Raw genomic sequence first — 14,221 nt, forward strand, 5'->3', positions numbered from 1 at the left:
TTTTATTCATAATTTTTCGCCCAACATGTAGTTTCGTTATAAACAACTGTACAGAAACAAAGAACTGCAACAAAAAAAAAAAATGTTTTAATATCAAACTAATAATTAAGGTGGTCGTACAATGTTGAAAAAATTATAATTGTATTAGAATTAGAATCTATCAAATTCTTCCTTTGATATTTCTACTCTAGGGCATCTAATGAACATGCAGAGATTACTTTTTTTATCACATCCATATATATTCTAGGGCATTTCATTAACATTCAGAAGAGGTAAGTCTTTTTTAGGTACATACTAACTTTAGATTAATATCTTCCTGTTGTTTACCAGATATACAAATAAGGGTTCGACCAAAATGGAACAATAGGTAATTTTACAGTAAACCGATTAAGCATGTTTACTAATAAAAGTGTCTTCGACATATAATGACAGGCGTTATAAAATGAAATAAATTGAAGATAAACGAAGAAAATAAATCTAAAATATATATGAATATTGACTTTGATTTTACCAGATGTCAATAATCACTACCAGCTGGGATAAACAGATCTTTGTGTCGTACATTTTTATTCCGAACACCACAAAGGTAAGTAAAATTTGAGTTTTTCTCTCTTATTTATTTTTTTTTAAATAAAAGATACCTGTTGTTTCGTACGGAAGCGTATTAGCGCCACACATTTTTTTTTTTATTTTTCTTCCTATGTTTGCGTTATAACGCAAACCTTTGCGTTAAACGCAAACCTTTGCGTTACAACGCAAACCTTTGCGTTACAACGCAAACCTTTGCGTTACAACGCAAACCTTTTGCGTTATAACGCAAACCTTTTGCGTTATAACGCAAACCTTTGCGATATAACGCAAACCTTTGCGTTATAACGCAAACATTTGCGTTTAACGCAAACCTTTGCGATATAACGCAAACCTTTGCGATATAACGCAAACCTTTGCGTTATAACGCAAACATTTGCGTTAAACGCAAACCTTTGCGTTATAACGCAAACCTTTGCGATATAACGCAAACATTTGTTTTATCTTATTTCTTATTTAAGATTCAAAGGAAACAGTAGTTATTAATGGAGGAGGCTGGATATAATAAAATTTATCACCTTTGTAGTAATTGCAAAGTAAACTGCTTGAATAATTAGATCATATCAATGACTAATAATGAGCATAATAATATAAGAAGATGTGGTATGAGTGCCAATAAGAAAACTCTCCATCTAAGTCACTATTCGTAAAAGTAAACCATCATAGGCCGAATTACGGTCTTCAACACGGAGCATTGGCTCACACTAAACAACAAACTATAAAGGTCCCCAAAAACGATATCCAAGTTACTACTAGTATATATATTACAAAGAAAATTGAGTAAATTGAGGTTATACCTAAGAAAAAAATCAACCCTGCTAATATAGCTATAACCGAATATAAATATACTTCCAAAGTAAGCTCTCGTTTGAGAACTGTGTAAAGTAGGTTACATTCAAACAAGCTACCCTTTGGCAATAAATGTATAGAATGAAGATGTTTTATTAATAAAATTATGTTCTCTCTATTCAAATTGCTACCCAAGCATCTTAAAAATACTTCATTATATTGAAATGAAAATTCAATGACTTTCTATCAAAGAATCTTGATCATATTCTGAGATTTAAAAAAAATGTTTCCTTATTAATAATTCATTTTAAAGCAGAAAGATCATTTTGTCTATTTGACTTGGAGGTTTCACAATTGTATGACATTATTTTTGATCTTTCAATTTTAATATGACTATATACTATATCTATTTTCTTGTTAAATTATATACTTTTCTGATGCACAAATCAGTCTTAATTTATGTATAATTGCACTTCAATTATTCCATTATTCCTATGCATATTTATTATAATGATTTGGCCTTGTATGTATGTTTCTTTTTTTATCTACTAGTAAATCACATCCGAAATGAATGACAGACGGACATATATACAAAACTTAATGAATAATTGAAATAAAGATGTTTGCGTTATAACGCAAAGGTTTGCGTTATATCGCAAAGGTTTGCGTTACAACGCAAAGGTTTGCGTTATAACGCAAATAAGGTAGGTTTGCGTTATATCGCAAAGGTTTGCGTTACAACGCAAAGGTTTGCGTTATAACGCAAAGGTAGGTTTGCGTTATATCGCAAAGGTTTGCGTTATAACGCAAATGTTTGCGTTATAACGCAAACATAGGAAGAAAAATAAAAAAAATAAAATGTGTGGCGCTAATACGCTTCCGTAGTTTCGCGTTCAATCTCAATTCTAAAGTCCTCGTTCAACTTATAAAGTTTTAAAATTTAGACATAAAAAAATAATAAATTATACTTAATGTAATGCATATAAATTTTAATCATTTAGTGAAAATTATAAGTTATTTATAGCTTGACAATTACAAATAGCTAAATTTTGAAATTGAAGTTTACTTCTCAGAGTCAACACCAATTCTATTGTGATTCAATAAAGAGAAAAGGCAGGTATTTTCCTATTGTTGAGGTATTCGTTAAATAAAAATGTATGACAAATTTGATACTTTCTGATATGATTAATGTGATAAAGCATTATGTAATGTTTAGCAATTCCATTTGCAATGCATACCACACATGTTTAAACATATAAATGATAATCTTAGAAAGTTTTTTTTTTATTATATGTACGTCAAGTGAAAAGATTGAAAATAGGATTTACACATTTAAATTTAATATAAAGTCACATATTTACAAAAAATTACTTGTGCAGCAACATGATTATAATCATAAGTACAATGCCGTGCCTAACTTCACTTATGTCTGCATTTGTCAATTAAATCCAAATAAAGAAATGTTAATTATGATAATTATGTAATGTTCACTCCAAAGGCCCATCGATATAGGGTCTGTACTTAAAACTTTAGTGGTAACAATAGACGAGACTACATACCAACGTTAAAAGGGCCCGAAACATTACAGAGTATAATATCGGAGTCTGATATAAACAATGAATCGTCACTTTACAAAGCTATCATCATCCTTTGGTTTTAGAACCCCCTCCCTAAACTAACAAAAACGGATGTATATTTTGTTCATTTTGCATAATATCTTAGAAAAATTGTTTTTAAAGACCAAACAGCCTATTGTTAATGCGCATCAACTAACGCAACTTGGTAGTGACATAAAAGCTCTATGACGTTGTTTCTAGCAATGAAAAAAACGTCAAATTATAACGTCCTATTTCGCGTTTTTCACTAATTCCAACATGGTGTACGCTTAAAAATACGTCTCCAAAGTACAGAGGAATTAAGCGTTGCGAGGATATCTTGTGGAAATTTAACACAAATGGACACAAAAGATACTACACTATATTTAACCTTTGTTCTAATGAAAACAATAAAATATAACTTTTGATCTCTACTTTTTTGCGCCGATCTGCATTTTTTTTTTTTATTCTTTCACATGCGTAAATTTTGTCTTGTATTTCCGCCAATATGCATTTCATTTTTTTTTTATTCTTTCATTTTGTCTTTCATTTGCGCCGATTGTGTACAGGTTACCGGAGTTATTAGATAGGTGAAAGTTATTTTTATGTCCAATTTATGTTTTCTTGTCTGTGCGGCCGTTCGTTCCTTCGTCCGTCTGTCCTGCTTCAGGTTAAAGTTTTTGGTCAAGGTAGTTTTTGATGAAGTTGAAGTCCTTTCAACTTAAAACTTAATACACATGTTTACTATGATTTGATCCTTCAAATTTTAGTGTTAATTTTTCAAAATTTAAAAAATTTAAGTATTCAGAAGGTCAGGCCGATAAAAAATTATTCCTAGAAGTTTTGACATACTGACAACGTATCCATGTAACTAATGTCTGGACGATTCTTGTTAAATAATATCCGATCTTGCAATGAAGTTAAAATTTATTTATACTGCTTATTTGACAAAAATCTTGTAATTATGGCAAAGGGTCATTGTCGTTTGTCCTTTGTTTCATTTCAATTTGTCTTAAGGAGGCTCGAGGGTATACAAATTTCAGAATAAAAATAAACATTTGTTTTTCATTTCAAATTTTATTTGTTACCTTTTGTAGTTGTTAATTTTTATATGGTACAAACATCATTCAAAATAAAAAAAATGTGTTGGCCCCAGATGACTTTTAAAATGTATACATCATTGAAAAAGTTCCAAATTATCTCCCTTTGGTGGAAAAATGACATTTTTTGGCTTTAAAATTGAAATATCTTTTTTAACTCATCGGTGACCTATATTTTTTAATATAATTTCCATATAAGCTGTACTTAAACTAAGTTATTGTAACATTTGAGCGATTTCTGTAATAAATTTCATTCTTTTTTTTTCGATATAACCTTTATTTCTCCTATTACTTCAACAGAACAAAACCACCTTTACAAAAATATATGCTTCTTTCGAAGGCAGAACGTGAGCGCAAATGAACGGTGACCCCACGTTTTTATTTTATTTTTCTATTAATTATAAGATAAAGTTCATTTATAGAAAAATATAGAGAAATCCTATATAAATGATTTAGACCCGCGAACCCCCTTAAGAAGAAATGATAAACATTTCGCCTGATCTCACTGAAGCTTACAGCTAATTTCATACTGTATGTAGATCATCACTTTAGTTAGTTGCTTGCTTTGTTGGTATATTTTGTTAATGTCCAATACGCAAGTTCCGAGATAGAATTATCATATACCGTATACAGGTTTACATACCTATATATGAAGATGTCAATCTTAATTACAAAGCTTGAATAAACATTTATATAAACAAATCAAGGAAGCCAACCAAAGTGTTACCCTACATGCATTAGGAAATTAGCTGTAAGGCAAAACATATAAAATAGTTGTAAATTTAACTTATGACAAAAACAATTGCTCCAAGAATAATATCCAACATAAAATCTCTCCCTTTCATTTAGCTAAAACTATGACTGGAAAGATTGAAAACAAATTTAGATTTTCAATTCCGGCAACAACCTGGTCCTTTTTTTTAATTTACATCAGCAATTTAGATTTATAATATATTATCCTGTTGGAAAAATCTAACTTTGTAGTTTTCAACAGAAAATGATTTCTAAATTAATTTTTTAATTAAAACTTTTTGTATTTTATATTTACTGTCTCATTTATTCAAAACATCGTCATGTGAGGTTGTAATAACAGGGATTGTATTTCATGATAGATGTATAAAAAACTTTAATTCATATATTATACCTATAATTTTAATTTCCCTATATCTAAAATATTCAGAAATAATGACTTCACAAACCAGATGGAATAATTTCTATACGTTCGCCTTAGTCTGGAAATATAATGGTATAAAGAAGTCCGTCCATGCTTTTGTGTGTCCGTCTGTCAACAGTAGCAAATGAGTTCATTACGGCAAACTTCTGAAATTGACGCGAAAAACACACACACATATAGTCTGATATAGTCAAATACTCTATAGTTAGCCAGTGCCATCTTTCATTTATTTTCAATAATTTTGCTAATGAGGGACAGAGGACAAAAACAGACTTTCCTAACAAAAGCGGCGAGAAAGGTTATATTTCAAACAATTTTCCATTTCGACGGATTATAGTTATTATTCTTGGAAATTTAAATGTGGGTTTCAAACGTCCAATTTGTGAGATATTTTTTCAAATAGTGTACCACCAAGGGAAGTTTGAACTATGACGTCAGATGCAATGTTCTGAAGAAAGACAACTCTTTTCTTCAAAACGAACAAGAAAAAAACATGAAAATTGCTCATAACTTTTTTGAAAGGTCGGTGACATACACTTTTGTTTGCTTTATTTTGAAGAGTACACGTGGCACTTTCCTTCTCGAAATTATTATAAAGAAATCACTGGTAGATATTTTTTGATACTGGAAACGTTTTTCATTTTTACGTTTTATTTTTGGCGGGAATGAAATAAATCATATTTTTAAAGATCAAAACAATATGAGGCTTAAACTCTCGAACATGTATTTGATAGATACAAATCTGCTGTTTAATGTGAAACAAGAATTATGCTTGTAGGTTTGGTATAAAGGATCTTTTGCAAAGTTTATATAACAAGCAAATATTATGTCAATATACGGGAAAACACGATACTGAGGTTGCTATAGCGACAAAACTAAGTCGGTGACCCCCAATTTTTTTCATCATTTTTTGTTCTTCAAATCATGAAATACCTTCACACAAAATTTTAAGGAAAAATCACTGGTAGAAATAAATAGGCTGTTTGGTCTTTAATTAATGAGTGTATCTCTCTGATGTATAGCCTCCATCTGAATATGGTACTATATGAGAATTTAACACTTGAATCATAAATAATAACTCTTTTCTTTAAAATATTGACACAGTCAAGTTACGATTATTATTGTGTTTTCATTCAATTTCATTTAACGTAATTACATTGGTAGCACAGCATGTGCTTTATTTCATATTTTCTTATATTTTTTTATATTGTTGTATTAGTGATTTTTTAACCGTTAAGATAATTGACTGTATTATTGCTATAATTAAACGTTACTTGATATAACGAGTTGTCCGTTTATAAATGAAGACATTATCAAGAATCTGAGCTTTCAGCTCAATCATTTAAAGAAGACCACAAATACTGTTTGGCTTGTATCCTTAGGTCGGAAGCTTGAAATTTATATAACGTATTTAATTTTTTTGGCAATAGAAATAAAATTATATAATGCTATCGTTATATGCAATGCATTGAGCAATCTTTACTTTTCAGACTAAAAGTTATGATTGCAGTTTTGATATTGCTTATTTTCGTGAGCAGTGTTAACACTCGTAAGTTGTCTTATATATTATATGATGTAGAATTTATTTTGTTAAAAGGTATAAAATATTTTTTAATTATTAAATTAGTTATCATAAAGACATATAACTTGAACTGCTTTTAAATAAAATTTGCATTAATCATTCGCAAAAAAACTACATATTAAACAGTTTGTTTTTTTAATTGATATGTCCTGGTTCTTAAGTCATAAAATGATATGAAAAAAACTTTTGATTTATTTTAATGTCAAGACCAGTTAAATTAAGTTTGTTTGTCTCCTATGACGTGCACCTTAAACATGTAGTTTGTAAGCGGTTTAATCGAACGGTAAATGAACTGTTTATTATTTACTATGTAACAATGTAAACTATTATTTCGAATAATCCAAGGAAAGTTAAATATATGATGATTTATCATTTTCATTATGGTAGTTGCATAATCAATGTGTATTACCTACTCCCTGTTGTAGTGTAGATAATTTAGGTTTACAACATACAATGCAGATGTACTTTAACTTCGGGATTTATATATACACACACGAACGATTGTTTTCCCATTATTTATTTTTCAATAAAAAATGAATTTAAGGTATAAGTTTCTCAAAGCACTTTTCTGCTGATATTAAACATATTTATAACAATAGTAAGCTGTGAAGGTGGATGTTCTTCGACTAGAAATTATCCGCTATTGAAAATTAGGACTACACTGTATAATACTAATTGTTATATTGTAATGTCTTCATTTCACTCAGAGTCATGTACGTACGACGAATTGACATTGGATGATGGTGGTACACATACAGACAAATCAGCATGTAAAGAAATCACCTGTTCAGGCGGGGAAACGTCTGAAAAATTCATAGGTTTGCTTTTATACCTTTTTATGTTTTTGAACAATATTTTTGGTTTCCACATCCAGCCAAGTTACCTTTAAAGTAAGCAGTGTCACAAAGGTTACTCAGACTGAAATTCTGTTTTGAAAACTGAAAGAATAGATGTAAATAAATGATTGTTAGAAATAAACTAATTGTACTCTGTAAAAACACCAGCCACGTCATTTTTAACGAAAAATCCCTGATATTGGCGTTAGCTAGCTGCTAGATTTTTTTATTGACACCTTCTTGTTATGTGTTGATAAAGTCTCGTTATACAAACAGTTGTTATTCGTATAAATTACAAAAAAGGAAAAGAGAAGCAACAGCAGAGAAAGCACGGGACATAGAAAACCAAAGAATGAGCACCACGAATCCCATTAAAAAATGGGAGTGATATCAAGAGCTCAGGAAGGATAGGCAGAACATGCTGGAAAGTTCACAATTTGATATCTAAAATCGTCTTATCACCGTTTGTGTCAAAGTACGATTCATTACTCACAGGAAAAGATACGTGTTTGTACGTTGGCCATACTTTTGTTATAAAACAAAGCAGGACCAACTCTTTCAATTTGTCTTTTAGAATTCGCGTGTAAATTGTTGGAAAGGTAAACATTTGAATACTATATTGCAAGAAAAAGCCGTCATGGATTTTATGTACTTTTTAAATGGATCCTTAGAGCTTTTAATTATCCAAATCCAATTCACTTCGGCTTTAGGTTAGGTAGTTTCACAATAACTTTGAACCCGGCATTGGTTGCTGATAAAATTGATATTTGTAATTTAGGAAGATGTTTCTCGGGGCACTTGGAAGACTCATCAATTTGACTTAGTTTGTAACATGGCTAAGGACACTTATGAAATTTTGGTATCGAATATACTGAAGGAAAATCCAATTCTTTATTTATGGTTGAAAGTCCTAAGGAACATAGAACAGACCTATACTTATTGGTTCCAATCAGGAAATGTTTTCTTTTATTTGTAATGTTAATTTAAGTACGATTCTAGAGATGCATAAAAAACACCTTCAGTTTGTATTTTGTCTGATGTGATTTCAACAAATAATGTTTTCCTCCTAAAAACCGTCTTTTACATTTGCTTGTCACCTACATGTACCCAAACTTGACATTCGTTCGATTATTCATAGTAAAGTAAATGATGTCTTTGCACAGACAAATAAATGTAGCTTACTAAAGCTACTGACTAGAGCCAAAAGAATGGTTATACATTATATTACCTTCTTCACATATGAAACTATTATTTTTATTCGCAAATCCTCAACATTCTATAACTGCTTTTGTACTGTTCACAACTTTCAAAAATGTCATATATTTATAGTTTAGAACAGATATTATGTTTTGGGTTACAGGGCAGATCCTGTCTTATTTAAATAAGGGGTTCAATGGATTGGGACCCCCTCCCTTGGATCCGCCACTGCGTTATGAGAAATATTTTCACGGCAACTGATTACAAGTAGTATTTTGACATGCATTATTGATACGCTGGTATATGTCAAGGAGAAAGCAATACGACCATATCAATAATAAAAAGATATACGGAAGGAAGCATGCAGTTTTACACAAAAAAGTTTTTTGTTGTATTTCGTAGTGTTCGTGTAGCTAAATCTTTAGCTTTTTATGCTGTGTTTGTCTTTTAAGGATGTACTTAGGTGAGGTTAGGTAAAAATTAAGAAATTAAGAAATTAAAAATGATACTATAAGCTGGTAGAGCATCAATTAAGGATAAAGATAAGCTAAAAATATTGATAGGTCATGGACCTCCTTTTCGAGATATTTGAGATTTAAAATATGGCGGGAAAAGGCTGACTCGGACTTTTACCTTATATTTGCAGTGGTATTATTTGGGTCTCAAAACAAAAGAAAAAAAATTAAGAATCTTCTAAAATTTTGGTAAATAACCTTTCATGAGCTATTTAGTCTTATAGGAAAAAATAAATGGGTGTTATGGGGCAAAATATTTTACATTGTATTGTATGGAAAAACACCAAGGAGTCCAAACATTTGACACAAATTTCAAAACCTCACCTAAGTACATCCTTAAGTAGCTTTTTAAATTTTTAAATGACGTTGTCCGTTTGTCTCTGACTTTTGAGTTTGAACATATTTAATATCTTCTGCCTTTCCTTCATAATCGTCATTCACGATCTTTGCCTTATGCTGAAAATTCAGTGCACTCATTCATTGATCATAAGGAAGCTGAAGAGAATTTATCTTACCTCCTATACATTTCCAGGAATATGATTGGTTAAAAGCGTCCGCGTGCAAACAGTGTATATTTGATATTAGGTTAGTAGGGAGGCGGGGCTTATCTCATACACGGTTAGTAGTGGAGTTACGTCCCTTTATATTCCATATTAGGTAAGAAGGGGGCGCGGCTTATTTCATACACGGTTAGTAATGGTGATAATATGTCCCTTTATAAAAACAAAACGGTACTGAGAAAAAAACTTAAAAGTTCCAACAGACGACGAAATTGATGATTAAGATTGAAATAAATTCATAAAACACATTTAAACCTTACAAGTCGTTATTGTTGGCATCTGTTTTTGTAGGATCAATGGAAATATTTTCTTAATGCTAACAGTATTGAAGACTTGCTCATTTTGAGAATCACTAGTCTTAATTTCACACGTTCAGATAGTCGGTAAGATAAATTCGTTACATAGTGTGCTAGTGACGTAATACGGTATATATGGGGTCAGTAAATTCCATATGGGGATTCGAGCTTCGCTCTCACCCCATATGGAATTTACTGACCCCATTTATACCGTATTATGTCACTAGCACACTATGTAACTAATAATATCAGGTTCGAATACTGCATTTAGATATACTTTACATAGTTTACTCAAAGGGTTTCATTGCTAACGTATAAGTATATGGTGAGCTATCGACTTTTCCCGTTTATGCAGTAAAAATCCTTGCTAACTAACCGTTGAACATTGGTGGGTTGTGTGAGATGAATACATTCGTAGCTCATCTGTCAAATAGACATTGTATCCTGTGTCTTGTTAAAAATGAGTGTGACACCTTATGTATGTCAAATAAATTTTCTAGCGACTATCGAAGGAGTCAAAATATAGCATATTGCAATACAAATTTCCAATTCGGACTTTTCTGTGGCATTCTAACAGTTTCTCTTTTATCCTAGTCATTCCATCTTTTATATTTGTCTGTAACTAGTTATCGACCTCATGTATTTAATTATTGTCATTCATAGATTCATCTAGTTAATAAAAGACACTTATAGTCACATATTTCGTTATTGTGTACAAACAGAAAAACCAGTAATTATGATGCAGAAATTTAACTACGGGCAACTGACTTTGAATGCAGTAACTTTTATCATGTACTGCAATAAATACCCATTTCTAGATTTTTAAATACACCAAAGAAAACTAATCGTTCCCAATAGATAATTTTCTTTGCTCATTTACATATAAAAAAGAAGATGTGGTATGATTCCGAATGAGTAAACTCTCATCTGAGTTATCTCGGTCTTTAAATCTCGATACTCGTTTTAAAGTCCTGTTTTTCGAAACAAAACATTACTTCAAACCTATTTCTAGTCTTTAGATACACCATTTATTTTTGTAAATTTTATTGTACTTTCATAAATATTATCACATCTACCTTTTAGAAATTTAAGAAATGACAGTGAAATTGTTTATAATTTTCAAATTAAAACAGCTTGTTGCATAGTTACTAGCGTTTATGTTATATGGCTCTTGCATTGTAAAATTGAAATTGCATTATGCTGACTTTTTACACCAGACATAATATACTCTATTGTTTTTTTCAGGGTGTTTAATTGAAGGTGTATGTTTACCGTTTGGCGAATATAAGAATGATATTGAGACGTGCAAGAAAACAACATGTCTTCAGAAAGGAAACGGATATACATTTAATACAACATTGTATGGTAAGAATTGTTCAAAACAAAAATTACAGTTCTCTTATTTTTACACTGGCTATTATTTTATACCTTTGGAAGAGCCAGCCAGGGCCGTAACTAGGGTTCAAATTCAGGGGAGGCAGGGGTTTTGGGGCCGCCGATTGAGGACCCCTTGAGAGGGGGGTTGGGGGGCGCAGCTCCCCGCCGATTTTTTCTCTCTCAGTAAAATGGCTAAAAATGACCCGTTTTCCTTCGATTTCTTTACTTTAAGAAACATCAGTATTGCTTTAACCTGGAATCAATTTTTATGCAAAACAAGCTGAGATTGCTGTTCGGGTGAGTTAAGGCTCCGTCTTGAAGGCCGTACTTTGACCTATAATTATTAACATTAAATACATAAGGACCGCTGATTTTTTTTTCTGAATATAGCTAAAAATGACCCGTTTTCCTTCGATTTCCTTAATATTAAGAAACATCAGCTCATTGCTGGATCCTGGAAGCGTTTTTTATGCAAACAATTATTATCTGTATTTAAAGATATTTTTGCTAGAAATCAAACAGGTAAGCTAAAAAAACATATAAAGCAAAATCATAGAACGCAAGATTTTGTTTTTTATCTAGGACCTTGAATTAACGTAATTTTAAGTGTACTTTTTTGTATATAACGACATCATGGTATATAACTACAACCAGGGACCTATATATAATAGTATATACTTAGTATAGAAAATCCCTGCTACAACGAATGGAAGTGTTTAACTACTAAGGCATTGACCAGATTGTTCTCGTACGATCGGGAGACGTTAAAACAAAGGAGTAGGTTCAGTAAGACCCCTTTTTGGCCCCAAAATATAGCAGTTTTACAAAATTGTTAAAATGTAAACCTTTAGTTATTTATTGGACAGTAGAATGCTTCTGCTACATAAATATGAGCTGTTTTTGACAATACAATGCACATATATCCGGTACTAGCACCATTAAGTCATGCTAAATTACTGAAATCCTCATAATTCTAGCATTTTAGTTAAATTTTAGACGGTTTTCGTGTAAAACGAAAGTGGCCGCATTCGTGTTCATCCTTAATATTGAAATGTAAGTTGTATTTTATGATAATACATAACATATATAAAGATTGAGGATGAACACGGATGCGGCCACTTTCATTTTTACCAAAAACCATCTGAAAAGTGACATTTTTCGGCATATTAGGTAGATTTTTTCATATTTGAGCTTGAATCGGATCGTTTTTAATGACTAAATCTGTTAAAATCTTTCACATAAACTAATTAATTCAAATAAAATAGACACTTTAGTGTTTAAAAAGTGGTCAAAATCTTTCGTCAGATGAACCTGAAATTTGAGGCCAAAATCGGTCCTTACCGGACCTACTCCAAATTTAATAACCCAACAGCTCATTTAGCCGGTAACGAATTTCCGATATCATAAAAGATTCACAATACAATGGAAACTTCCTCTGCTTAATTGAGCACCTAAATAAAAATGAATAGTAAAGTTTTATTCAAAATTGTCGAAAGCAAAGTTTCATATGTGTTCTCGTACGAATATTGAATAAAAGACGGACGGCCACACGAAAAAAAATAAAAATACTGAAACGGTTCACTTTCGATCAAAAATCCGGAAAATGACTGATATATCACGTATCATGATAACACTGTAAAAACTGTACAAACTTGTGTTGTTTTTAATATAAATTCAAGTTCTTCGTGTACATATTGTCAATATTTCATTATAAATAACTTCAAAAAAAAATGTTGTAGAAAGTTGCCTCCCCTGCCTCATAGGTAGTTACGGCCCTGCCAGCCATAAGTCAGTTTCAGTAGAAGTATATTAACAAATCTTTCTGCAGTTTGTTACTACTAAGATCTTTCTGACGTTAAAATATTACCTCTAAATTTTAACTCTCCGTTAATCAGTACAACAACGTACTGATTTGATTGAAAAATAAAAAGATAATTTTGATAACTTAAAAAAACTAAACAGTGATACACTGTAAATTAGGATAACTATGCAGTATGAATACCAAAGCAGAGTCGTATGAAAATATGTAGTAAAAGTAGAGTTATCTTTCTTTCAATAAAAACAGTTTTCTGATATAAACCATATATAGCAACTTTGCAAGAAAAACATTTTGCTGAAATTGTTTGATTTGCAGTAACATGAGTAAGGGTAAAGAAGTACATGAAAAGATTTGGGAAAAAATCCAAATACCCTTTTTCCATTCGATTCTTTTAAAATTCAGTGGAAATGTAAGAATACTAAATACTCATCCTTAAGCTTACCGAAGATTTATCTAGATGCATGAGCATTAATCACATATTTTGTTTTGCTGCTACAGTACATTACAAATAAATATGAAAAACAATTGACATTTGTTTTAATATTTAAAAAAAAGAAGAAAGATGTTGTATGATTATCAATGAGACAACTGTCCACAAGAGACCAAAATGACACAGAAATAAACAACTATAGGTCACCGTAAGGCCTTCAACAATGAGCAAAGCCCATACTGCATAGTCAGCAATAAAAGGCCCCGAAATGACAATGTAAAACTAACGAGAAAACTAACGGCCTTATTTATGTATAAAAAAATTGAACAAAAACAAATATGTAACACATAAACAAACGACAAC

At 31.0% G+C, this 14,221-nt stretch overlaps 1 long non-coding RNA gene across 1 annotated transcript; it reads left to right on the plus strand.

Annotated features, from left to right (window-relative positions):
• The first annotated feature begins 467 nt into the window (after window positions 1–467).
• LOC143078071 (uncharacterized) lies at window positions 468–11,599 on the plus strand. The gene is made up of 4 exons (XR_012979034.1): window positions 468–586; window positions 6,737–6,795; window positions 7,536–7,646; window positions 11,478–11,599. It is a non-coding gene; the product is annotated as an uncharacterized LOC143078071 (long non-coding RNA).
• The last annotated feature ends 2,622 nt before the right edge of the window (window positions 11,600–14,221 follow it).

Source organism: Mytilus galloprovincialis, chromosome 6 (assembly GCF_965363235.1).
Source record: "Mytilus galloprovincialis chromosome 6, xbMytGall1.hap1.1, whole genome shotgun sequence".
Classification (NCBI taxonomy): Eukaryota; Metazoa; Mollusca; class Bivalvia; order Mytilida; family Mytilidae; genus Mytilus; species Mytilus galloprovincialis.